This window comes from Anopheles coustani, chromosome 3 (assembly GCF_943734705.1).
Source record: "Anopheles coustani chromosome 3, idAnoCousDA_361_x.2, whole genome shotgun sequence".
NCBI classification, from domain to species: Eukaryota; Metazoa; Arthropoda; class Insecta; order Diptera; family Culicidae; genus Anopheles; species Anopheles coustani.
Window position 1 is genome coordinate 77849981 of NC_071288.1, and position 12920 is coordinate 77862900.

The 12920-nt window shown below is 46.4% G+C and overlaps 1 protein-coding gene across 1 annotated transcript in view; it reads left to right on the forward strand.

Annotated features, from left to right (window-relative positions):
* Positions 1–12920, forward strand: part of LOC131258891 (mucin-19-like) — a 249822-nt gene that overhangs the window by 124864 nt on the left and 112038 nt on the right. The gene's annotated exons all lie outside the window — the stretch shown is intronic.

Here is a 12920-nt window from a genome sequence, read left to right on the forward strand (position 1 = left end):
AAGAGAATTCATTACCGCGCTCTAGCAGGAAGCAGTTGCTTATTAAAATCGTGACTCGATAAAAATCACCAACCTGTGCGACATTTTGCCAGCCAGCAAACGGAGAGCAGGCGCTCCGTTCCCCAGTCGCCAGTTGGAAAATATAGTTAATATTTCAATTTTTCCCCACCCCCGGTGCGCCGGTTTTCCATCGCCTCGTTTCAGGCAAACAAAACCGGACAGGATGTTTTGGCTCGTAGGACGCGCGCACGCCCGTCGCTGATAGTGTCGTCTTCGTTAGGGAAAATAGGAAATTTATGTTGGAAAAAGTCACTGATTTATAAGCCGATTTGCGTTCGGCCAGAGCGCGGTTGGTCCCGTTCAGGTTGGGGAAGTCAGGTTTTTTGAAATACGAGCCTCTTATTCGAGCGGCGGGGACTCCGGGACGTGTTTTTTGGGACGCGGTGATAAAATGAGACACTTCGCGAGGGATACGCGCACCGGTTGGTAAATGGAGTATAATTCCCTTCGCTAGCCGCAACGAGTTTGCGACTTATTAGAATAATTTGATTTGGGGAATCTTCGAAATAAGAAGCGACTTTATCAGCATTCAAGATTGTTGGTCTGAGGAAGTAACTTCATTGCTAGTCTAGTTGCTAATGAAATTCTGTAGCGAGGCTAAATACTAATAATCGATTTAAAGAATTATACACCTACATTTTCAATTGTTGTATAAGATCTTGTATATTAATGTGCAACAAGATTAAACCGACTTATATGACCATGGTCATGTCGAAGACGAATTACAAAGTTATTCCTGTCCTGTCGGAAACAAAGTTTGCCAATTAGTTTTCGTTCAAATCTTGTCAGGCCTGTTTTTGTCTGTAGTAGTCACAAACCATAATCCTTACGTTGCAACATACACTGTGTCGCTAGAAAACTAGCCACACACTTACAACTCTTATGGTATGCTGCTAGTTCGATTGGGAAGTGTCCAATGTGTAGAAACCCATATAACATCACATAACACTTCTAGTGCTTCCTTTCCGGGGAGTCCGCAAATGTGCCGTGTTTCTGGTTGAACGAGCGGAAAGACACGCACGTGTGCGGGGTGTGTTCCGCCTCCTTTGACTTTTGCCAACTTTTCCGTACAACAACAGCAACGTACCGCTTCTTTCCCCATCCATATGGGACACATTCCGTAGGAGTTTTCTTTTTTGGCTCTCGGTGGACTTTCGAGCTTCCGTTCTTCCATTTTGTTCATCGACCGTTGACAGAATGATGGCCCCCGGCTGGCTGGCTTGAAATGGATTGGTTTCGGTTTCCGCTGGCATCGAGACTGCTAAATTGGTACGCTGGCGACGAGTCCGGAAGGAGATAGGTTTCCGTCCGCCTGCATTGGGGCACGGGGTGCCTCCAACCACTCAAAAACACACTATCAGTTCCTATGTGTGTTCGTTATGCAAGTTTGTGCACATTTCGTAGTGTGCGGTGGGCAAATGAGCAACTACTCATACTTACGCACGTTACATACGGGGCGCGAGCAGGGCTTCAAAACTTTGCTGGCCATCCGCCGGGAGCTAGTTCTGACGTTGTGGTGACACGGTACGGTACTCGCGCAGAGAAACGGTCCTTCGTCCTAAAGGTTGCCGAGGTTTTTGATGCAAGTCTGTCACGTTGCTCTTGCCTGCTTGTCTGTTGAGTGATTTGTAAAAAGTGTTCGAACAGATCGATTCCAGTTGATCCAACATCCGTCCGGGGTCCTGTCCTATCGATCCGTCGTGTGTTAAGGGAAGATTGATCGACCGTGCCCCGTGAGTTCTCCGACCATAGAGGAAGAAGTGCTCCAAAAAAAAGCGTCCAGCTAAAACCTCGTTTGGACATCCAGCCGAACGACAACGGTCGCTCCTCTTACCGTAGCTGTGTTCAAAAAACATCTACAACGCTGGATAACAACGCGTTTCCGAAGGTAAACGGTCAAGCTCTCGTGGCCCACACCGCGTGGGCTCGCCGTGAGGGTTTTTGAGGTTAGGTTTTTCGCACGCCAGCCCGTTGCATAATTAACGGTGTCTCATTTGAAACTCATTTCGCGTGCTATTGATTTGATCCGGAACGATTTGTCAAGTTGTGCGCGTCGGCGTTGTCGCCATTTTGGTGCTATTAGGTGGGTAGGATAGGCAGGAAGAGGGACTCGTGTCGTGTTGGGCCAGGCGAACAAGTCAAACAACCACCACCACACTCCAGCGCTAGTTCTGGTGGTCAGGGATCAGCGAAAACGAAAACCATTTCATTACAGACTAATTGATGTATCCACGCTAAAGCCGTCGTCCCGTAGTCCCCCGGAGTTGGCCGGAACATCTTGATGCCTGCGCCTTCGTCCGGAGCTCCGAAAAATCCGAGCCCATCAATAAAATGTTGTTTCGCTATTGACCTCCCCCGTTGCAGGCGGCTAAAATCTCGCCCGCTTGTTATGACGAAACCGTGGGTCGTAGAGATACAACCGCTCTGAGAACTGCGGATGTATCTCCACTTCTCGACCGTCCTCCGTGACGCTGTTCCTTTTTCCTTTTGGGTAACCGGGAAAATGCCCTAAACGGACGACCAGAGCGACGGTTATGTGTATCCATTCATCTTCACCCGGGTCGACATTCATTATCATTAGGAGTTCCTGCCTTCCCCGAGCGCAAAGCTGGGTAGGGGTGAGGTGGATTCGCGGGACAACGCAGATGGTTCCCCTCGGATGAACCCATCCGTGGTGACCAGCGTTCGGTTCGGTGGAAAAAGCTAAACCTCCAGCTTGTTGACCAATCGTCGACATCCTACATCCGTCTTTTTGCCCCCATTCCAGTGGCGAACGGATGGCGCTGGTTCCGGGACTGGCTCTCGATCCTACACACGACACAAGGAACACGGATACGAGACCCCAGCAGACACATAAATTTCAATCAAAATTCACTCATTCGCATTTTATCAAAGTTCTCCCCGTTCGGTCACTAAATTCAATCGGTGCTAATTATAAATAAATGATGAATAATCATTAAAAGGACGGTCGTCCCTCGCCCGAAGGTGGACCGAGGCTTCACTTTCAGTACCGCACACGATGGCAAACGATGGTCAAGAGTCCGTCCGTGATGTGGGTAGCAAACACTCGACACCACCGTAACACGGGCCATGTCCACTCGATGTTGGATTTGTTCGAACCGAACCGCAGCAAAGCTTCACTCATTCCGACTCCGTTCTCTAAATGGCAGACGTTAGGTAATGAATGGAAGGTTTTTCCAACCGGAAAAGGTCCGGTCCCTAACACTCATCCGGACCTCGGGATGGGGTCCCATCAATCTCGGTGTGACAACAGACGTCGACCCCATCGACCGGCAGGTCAGCAGCAGCTGATGGTGTGACAGACCAGTCCATATCCCTCCCGGGGATGAAAAGTGCCATTATGTGTCCGTTCTCGATCGTCTGCGGAACGAGGAGCCCCACGGTTCCGAGTCCTCCGTTCGACGTTCCTCATTTACGGAACACGGAAGAGGTTTTCGTTGAGTGCATCGCTGTAGCATTTCATATTTTCGGACTTATGGAACACTTCACGGACTTCTGCCCCTAGTTGGGGGAAATACGTTGCCTTCTAGGGGCTTCAAAATGTAAAAAGAAAACCCCCTCTCTCTCTCTCCTAGCAACCGTCCCTCCCTCCCCGCCCTTGGGCATTGGGTTCGCTTTAAAGCTTCTAATCGAATTAGAAAAGCTTCAACTTCTAAACCCGACTCAAACATGTGCACCCGTAGGTTTCGGTCGTTCCTAGCCTCTTATTTAATTACACACATCGAGTAACTCGAACCCTTCACTTTCGGTCAGCTTGGGCAGACGTTTGACGTATTCGGGATCCGGGTCCAAGTCGGAGGCAGAAGGATTTAGTTACAATTGCACTTTTACTGCACCGGCACACACGGACGGTGCAACTGAATGCAGCACTAATGGAGCAAGGTGTGGAGTTGGTTGGGTTCGAATAACGTTACTTCCGGAACATTCGATTGCGGCCGAGTGGTACATTGGCGAACATTTGGTGAATCCCAAATCTTGCACGCAGATTCAGATTTTCGGAAACCGGATGATGGGCTTTTATAGCATTGAAAACCATAAATCCATCACCACAAAGAGATATGTTCGGCACAGTTTGGCTGGAGCATAAATCGTTAACCTACATTTCATCCTCTTTTCTACAAAATCTTCGGCTTAATTTACAACAATCCTTTATCTCATGTAATAGAGTGTTTTGTTGGCAAAAGTCTGTCAGGTTTTGCTTACGCAAAATCTTTTTCGAAGAAAACATGCTCATCATGTTCGTCAGATTACATTAAGCTTTCCATCGAAGCTATATCCTTTGATGGGACTCAGAAAGAAAGCGATGAATAGTTACGGAAAGCGGTGCGGCTTTGTGTTACTCATCGCAAGTGCTGCCTGGTGTATAATAAAAGTTGGCGCACGGATAACATCATCATAGCCTTTCAGAGCCATTCCAAGGCCAAGCTGAAAACTGACGACTACTCATCCGGTTAGTCGCAGGGACGGGCGGGGAAAGGATTGAATTACGGGCCTTTTTTCCCCTGACTTACAGGGATGATTTTGCTGCTGCTCGACCCTCCGTAGGATAGCATGACTTTTCCGATAAGCAAAACCGGGGTCGACGCCTACTGTGTCGCCCCATCTCAGGAGAGTCGTACACAATTCGACATTGTTCTGTGGTTTTACATAATTTACCTTTTTTCTCTCTCTCCGGCCCAAACTCCAAAAACGGACTGTCGGTCGGTTTTCCGACTGCGCCCCCCTGCGGGAGGTGACCTTCTCTAACGCTTTCTCCACGTCACGTGGGATGGGTAGGGTAATGGGAAGGATAGGTTTTCCCCCGGTGGTGCCAGGCCCAGAACTACCGAGGCCGAAAAGGGGGATGATGACAAATATACGAAATTTTCATCATCATTACGAGACGTGTCCGACGGTGCAAGGTGGGGAAGAAGGGGTAAAAGTGAATCCACGTCAGGGACCACCCTTGTACGGTTCAAATTACATGAAACTACTCAAACCGGCCGTTCAGTAAAAAATGTTTTTGTTTTTCACTCCGCACACGAATCCATTTTCTTTTTTCCCAAGGAAGTATCTTTTTCCCTTTCTCTTATGTTTGGGTAACTTCCATTAGAGAACGCACGTTCCATCAGTCTCCGGAATGGAGAGCCGCTCTCAAAGCACGAAGATTGACTTAACTTGTAAAGCAATTCAATGCAATCGCATTACACCCAAAATCGTCGATGGATAATAGCATTTTCACGCATGCGGCGTTGGATTATGTCGGTTAAAAGAAAAAGGAAAATTACCCCGAAAAGGTCGAATCCAGCCAATCAAATCATCTCCCTGGCATAATAATCCACGTGCCGGGAGTCGTATCCGTCTGGGTCGTTTTTGCTACCACAACTACCCTTCTTACATATTTATCCGTTTATGTCGGCAAGGATGTGTGTGCCATTTTTATTTTTTTTGCCCCGCAAAGGTGTTCCCGAAGAAAACCCGAAAATCGTGTACCATAAAACGTTAGAAAACCCCTCTCGCACAGGTAACGCATTCATTCACGCTTTCATTCATTCGTACAGCATTCGGTAAGCGTGTTAACCTTTGAACTTTTCAGGCAAACACACGGGATGTGTGTATCTTCTTTCGGGACACCTTTCACCTTGTGTGACTTAAGAGCGCTTTTATATTTTTTTAAAAAGGAGGTACCCTACCAAAAAGACAGCGCACCCTTTTTACCGCAACGAGGTTTTTAACGATTCAATTGAACAAATTAAAAACATAAAAGAAAGACTCTGGTTCTCTGGAAGCGAGAAGGAGAAAGTCTTACGCTTGATGTATACAAACTTCTTTTCCCCTTGGGTGTCCCGTGAATGAAACCGGAGGGTAAGCGACCTAAAATTGACGGCACGTGCCTGTTCAATTTTGGGACCCCTCCCATCCGCCGAAAACGGGCCCAATAATGTGCTAAAGATATCCGCAACAGAATGCGTGAAGTCGAGTGAAGGACTTCGAGCTTATGTTTGCCCTACGCGTTGAGGTTTCGGATCCTTTCATTGCGCGGAGATGATTTGTGCTCTATACAAATGCCTTCGAAAATGATGTTTCCTGCTGCAAGCAAGCATAGGGTGTCGGGTGCATCGAACGAATTGGGCTGTCAAATGGGTGTGCAACCTTTCGCGCAAGAGGGGTTCGCTCCTGCATTTACTGCGTGCCGCGGGGTTGCGGTTCATGACTGTCACCGGGCAGGTCGGTGCAATTTGTCAAGGACCTCCGCGAGCGGACGTCTCGTGCCCTCGAGCACAAGACGGCGAATTTGTGCGCCACGACAAATGGTTCGTTCCGGTGTGCCCGACGTACGGTTGTAAATTGTGTAGTTTGATATGTTCGGTACCGTCGTATCATATCGCGTCCCCCTATTTCGTACAGTTTCGAGTGGAAATGATTTACGGTTCAATTTCGTTGCATCCTCCGCTTGATGTGTGCGGTGCCTGGTGCTTCTGCTGCAAGTGGGAAGATCATCAACTGCTTGTTCCATTAAAAAATGGGCAGGTTGTTCGTTCGCTGAATACAACGAAACATTTATTTCGCCTCAACCATGCAACCGCACAGGACACGTGTGTGTCGGTGGTGGATGGTAGTATAATTGGATCAAAAATCGTGTTGATTAATGTCTTTTAAAGCAACAGTTGTCGCAATAGAAAACTTTACATGCAAAGCTCAATGGGGATATGCACTCGATTATAATTAAATTGAATGCTTTGAAGAATAAAGTTGATACACGCGACACATATTTAATTTCAACTTGTCCAAACTTTTCGAAGATGTTACACATGAGATGCTTTTCTTTCATTCAAATAAAATTAAATGTGTAAGTTAAAGTACAAGCGCTATTGGTACTTCAAATATTAAAAAAGGTTATACATTCCCAACTCATTTCGAAATTATTTTCAAGTACACTCCGTTTAAAAGTATTCGCTTCTTTTTGGAAGGGTATGCTTGGTTCTGTTTCCATGTTTGACTTGCAACTTGTTTTTCCTTATTTATTCATTCAGTTTTCATAACTTTAATCTATTTAGTCAGAGGTAGTGTTGTGTCTTTTTAATCTTTTGGTGAGATTCATTCATATGAATCTTTCACCTAAGAGTCATCCAGATGGATTCATTAATCTTTTGGGATTCAAATCTTCAAACGTGTATGAATCTTTCAAAATCTCAGTGAATTTTCATTAATCTTTCATGGATCTTTAACGAATGATTCTTTTGTTGGCCTGAATCATGCGACAAATAAAAAATGGATCCCCTTACCAATTTTTTGCTCATCACTTTTCATCAGTTGAGAGATGTTTGGAATTCAAAAATCTCTCACTAAAAGATTCATGAATCTCCAAAACGCATAGAATCATTCAGACTCATGAATCTGAATCTGAATTGCACAATTCTAGTCAGAAGTAATGGAAAAATAATTGAAATAAAAAATTAACACCATAAAGGAAGAAAAATTAAACGGAATAAAATTTAGCTCCTAGAAGAAAACAGTTTAAAAACATACAAAAATCAGAATTCACTGATGTAGGAAAGAAGACGATTAGGGGGCGAAATGGTTGATGACCTTTCGTAACGTACTCAACGTTTTCCAACTTGGAGAGAATTTGTCCTGATGACTTGCGAACTCTTTCCACCATAGTTGTGATCATCTCCATATCAGCGAGAAAATTGGCAAAACAAAAGCAATCGAAAGCCTTCCGCATCCTTGACAATCATCGGTCATATCCACAAATGCCGGGACAAGCACGCACACACATAGCGTTGCAGTATTGTTATTGTTTCGCTATCGTTTAAATATGTTTCGTGTGGGGTGTTCGTTTCTTCCTGCTAGGCATGTCCATTTTCATAAACGAGCTTCAACGTTTGGTGAAAGCTTTTTGGGAAGTTTTCCCCCACACAGAGTGATGGTGTTGATGTCATGACAACTGCTACTGATGGTGATGCGCATTCCATTGAGCGAAGCCTTTGATACTTTCTCCCCACGAAGATTCCTTCTGCTTGAGGCCGAAAGGAGTTTATTTTACGTTGCTTTGTTTCGTCGAATCTTTCCGCTCAAAGTTTTATCCGCTTATGCACACTCTCACACCGGTTCATCTGCATTGGAAGGAATTATGCTTCACGTTGCTTTCGGTTCATATGTTTTCCCATGGCTTTGGCATTTGTGACAGACGGACGCCAAGGCAGGGACGAAGAGTTGTTGAGTGAGGGAAAAAGAAGGAAGCCCTGTTGACATTCGCTGATTGACTATATGAACAATCACACACTCTTTCCGGTTGGAGTGTCTCGGAATACTTTAATACCGGGTTGCTCGATTTGATTCGTCGCTCCATAACCGTCTGTTTTTTAGGCTTCGTGAATGTTGTCCTGTCGGAACGTTCATTTTTTTTCCCCTCTTTCCTCCTGTATTAAAACGTCGTTTGTTTAGCTTGAATTTTGAGGAAAGGAAAAAAAGGGCATAAGGATAAAGGATGAACTCGCACCGGATTCAGGACGACCCACCTTTATTTACTTGTCTGCAGTGTGCAAATGTCGGCACATCATCACCGTGTCTGGGAGTCGGAGCCGGTATTTTACCCAGGGTGGTTTTTTGTGTTCTTCCCCCCACTTTACCTGTTCTTTACCTTCTCCCCATCTGTACCTGTGTTCACCATCCGTTTGTGTTTGTTCGTTTTTCCTCCTCTCCTGCTGTTGAGGTGCTTTGAACTGTGCTGAGGATCATCGTATCTGCTACCAAGACCAGCCGCATGTTATCCTTCGTGCAGGAAAGAGCGAGAAGGCCCAAACGTCGTACCTTCGGCAAAAATCTTGAGCAAACGAACTGTGAAGCAGCAGCCCTTTTTTACCACCATCCAATCGGGTTTTCCTTCGAACGGAGACGGCGGAGTGCAGTTTTTCGCTGTGCGGTGCGAGATTTCGTCTGCACCGAAAGCAGCAGCATCCACATCAAAACAGGTTCACACCACGATTCCCAAACGAATGTTTGTTGAACGAACGGTAGCGCCCCGGGCCCTTGCCGACCGGTTTGGGATATTTCTCTAGGCTGGTTTTTATTCTTTTCCTCTTCAGCATCGCTTTGATTGCAGCAAGTTGGGTTAGTTTTTCGATGGCCCTTCAAAACTTCTTAAAGTGATTGGATAAAAAATATTGCTAGAAAGTTTCAACAAAATGTTAAAGACGGGAAAAACTTATCCTCGTTCCCTATCGACATCGGATCGGCTTGCTGATATTGTGCTCGTGTGCTTCGAAAATATCCAATTCCATCCATTCGATTTGCAACATAAACTCAAATTATGTGTGTGTGAATTGTGTGAGCCCGCGTTTATGCTTACGACCCTCGTTTGCTGGTGATATTCTAATCAAGGGGTTTTTCTTTATGTTTACTGTTATCTCTCCTCCAGGTAAGACCGATATCCAATCCGATTATTGGCGTTTATCGAGCAGCAGCCATTTTTGTGAGTATCATAATTTGCAATTCGATGGCAGGGCCGGCGAAAACATACCGTAATACCATGTTATTCTATCACCTCCCGTATGATAATCAGCTATTTGATTGGGATTTGCCAGCTTGATCTCGATTTTACCTCCGTGTCCTCGTACGAGCGCGTGTCTGTGTGTGTTCGATGGCGCAAGGATTGCGATTTGTGTTTTTTGCGAAAACCATTTGCATGATCCGGTGGAAAAAGGAAAACTAAGGCATGTCAAAATAATCGCTTACCGGTGGGTCCGCCGAGGGCCAAGGGGTGGTGGCGTCGATTGTGTGCTTCGATGTCGATGATTTCGTGTTCGTGTCAGAACGATTATCTGGTGACGTTTCTGCCCGTTCATCGGCTTCCCCGAGGCAGGCTTACGCTCGAAAGCCGCCTGACGATATAAACTCCGGTCCAGGCAAAGGCTGCGAGGGCACCAAATCGCCTCCAGGGAAGTAAGGATCATATTTCCTTCCTTTTTTTTTTGTTCGTCAAAAGGCACAACGATGAGGGCGGAACGGCGGGCGAAGAAGGCGAACAATAAAAAAATAACACATCACGAACGCATTGAACCGCTTGGCAATAATAACAACCATAACGCCAATTTTAGGCCCGCCCGCCGGGAAAATCCGAAGCCCAGGTCACCTTTTCGGCCGGACGATATGCTGCACCGGGGAGCAGCATAACTTCGACGTCCGGTTTTGCGAAACTCCGAGCGTCGCTACAATCCATAACAATAAAAACATATTTTGACCCTTTTTTTCCATTTTCCCCGCGTAGGACGCATTTATGTCAATTCGATGTAGGGAGGTTTTTCCTCGTTCCTCTTCCATTTTTGTTTAGCACAACCAGCCCACGCCACACCGATTTTCTACCGTTTTCTTCCTCTTGTATGTTTTTTCTTCTTCTCCGGTCATCACTCTTATCATGTTTCAGCATGACCATCAGCCAAGGGTGCATGTTACGTTTCGGTTTTTGCGACCGGTTCCATTCGATTCAGCACCGGTGTGTGTGTATGTGTTTTTCCGATTGTTGTGCGATGCTTATCAGGGAAGCAATTTTCTTTCCTTTCCCAACCCCTTTCGGGTGATTTGGTTCGAAAGCAATCGAATCTCGTACACGGCCAGGACACACACTCTCTCTCTCCTCCGTCTGGCGAGGATCTGAAACCCTTCTGAGGGGGGGATAATGCTCCAGGGTTTTTTTTTTTTTGGGAAAACGGACGTCGGCGGGTCACAAGGCACACGAGGGGTGGGGCAGCTAGAATATGGACAATCCGATCACGTCGATTTCTGATATGAAATGGTTCGCTGCGCTCGGCTGGACATAATCATCGGCAAAGAGCTTGCGTTTTCGGACAACGCCGTGTGTCCCTCTGATCGGCCAAGTTTATATTGTGTTTGTGTAGGTGTTACTGGTTTTTCTTTTCCTTTTCTGGCTGTCCGATTACCTTCAAACGGCCTTTTCCGATGGCGGGAAGGTTTGGTCTGGTTACCAAAAGGTCCGAGGAATCGTATTAACTCACCGATCAAACCGTGTCCAAATAAAAGGAAAAGGCCTACACACACACACACACAAAAGCACACGCGTGTTGTAGCACATTTTCCCGGGAATGATGCTGTCACTTGGTCTGGCAATCAGAATTCTTCCAGCTGCACAACACCTTACCCCGCAGCACGGTTCGTCTTGTGGCGCAGCCTTGAAATGGTCGATTTCCTCCAAAACAGGATTTCTTTTTATTCTATTGTTTGAGTGCGGTGTTATGTACATCCCGAACACACGCACACACCGAGGACCAACAAAAAAAACACACGAAGGGTCGCCGGAGCTCCTGTTTGTCTTCGGGGTTTGTTTTTCCCTACGCCACAACCCCTCGGCGAAGGATTTCCGTCTTTGATTTTGACCCTTCTTGAGCGGAACGACGCGGGACTGGTTTATCCTGGCTTGAGAAAACCCCGATCGCGAGCTCGCAATCCGCGATGAGCGGATTTGGAGAGAAAAAATCCCGTATTAAAAAGCGACGCGGAGAAGAGCGTGCCACGTTCGAGATGTTCCTTGGAAGGATTTTTATAGCAAACAACTCTCACGCGGAACTCACTGGCGGAACGTGATAATGATTGGGAAAAAATCATTCCAGCTTCGGAGGGGAAAAACGAGGTGTATCCCGATACTATCGGGAGAGAAAGGATATTTTTCGCTTGTGAGTTCAATCCGTTCGAGCGTATCCTACCTCAATGTCAGCAATTTCGATCGTTTCACCCCAAAAAAAACACCACGTCTGAAGTGATGTTTATTCACGCATGGCGGTGAAAATCCCCGGGGTGGAAAAGAACGAAAACAAAACCTTGACATGCCCTTTGTTTTAGCGTAAGACATGGTTGAGGGACCGGACCAACTCAGCACGCACCGAAATCGGTCGAATTTTATTGCTACGGTACGTAAAAGTAACTCGGAGGGAGGAACCGGGAGCACATGAAACCAGATGTAATTCAGGTTACAGACTGTTTTTCTTCTTTTTTTTGCTATTTTCCCGGTTGTAAAAGCCATGTTTAAAGCCGTTGTATGGAAGATCCATTTCCCTGGTGAACGATCGCAAACAAAAGCAATCTTTAATAACTGCTTGTCGTTCGTTCGACAGCTCATGTTTGCGTTCGTCGGATTGCTTCATTAACTCGCTGCTGAAATAAATGTGAGTTATGTCAGCAGTTACAGGTAACTTCTTCTGACACCACTCGGGGCAACTTCTTATCTCAGCTTGTTACTGATTTTCACTTTCGAAACGAACGTCTAATTAATTCGCCTCAGTGAACCCGTTCTATTCGCTCGGTTTTTAACAAGTCTTACAAGAATTAATTCATCTGCCGTCTTACGAGATGCTGCCGATGCTTGTTGCTTGCCGACGAACAACGAGGCGCACCTTCACCCACATTCTATTCTGCTCGTTGTGTAACCGGTGTATCCGTTCTGGAGCTGAATCCGTTACCCTTTCGACATCCGGCGAGCAAATCAGCAGCGGCTTCCCCGGGAGTAAACGGTTACGTTATCCTTTCAATTATCTCCCCACCCGCGGCGGGAAAATGGCGGGAAGCGCACTCCAAAATGAGCGAACGTGTGGCACAAATTGTACGCCCTTGGAAAAATTAACCATCCATCCATCTTGCCCATTGTGTTGACTGTGTGTTTTCCCCGGATGGAATCGTGTTTAACCGACAGCCTTTTGCCATTCCCAGGGAGTTCCCATTGGGAAAACGGTACCGATGCGCGTGCCAAAACTCGTATCCCCCCCTCCACCTTGCGGGGGTCGATTTTCCATCATCTTCGTGCGTTGAACTGGAGCCGAAGAAAGGTGTCCTGATAGCATCAAAAC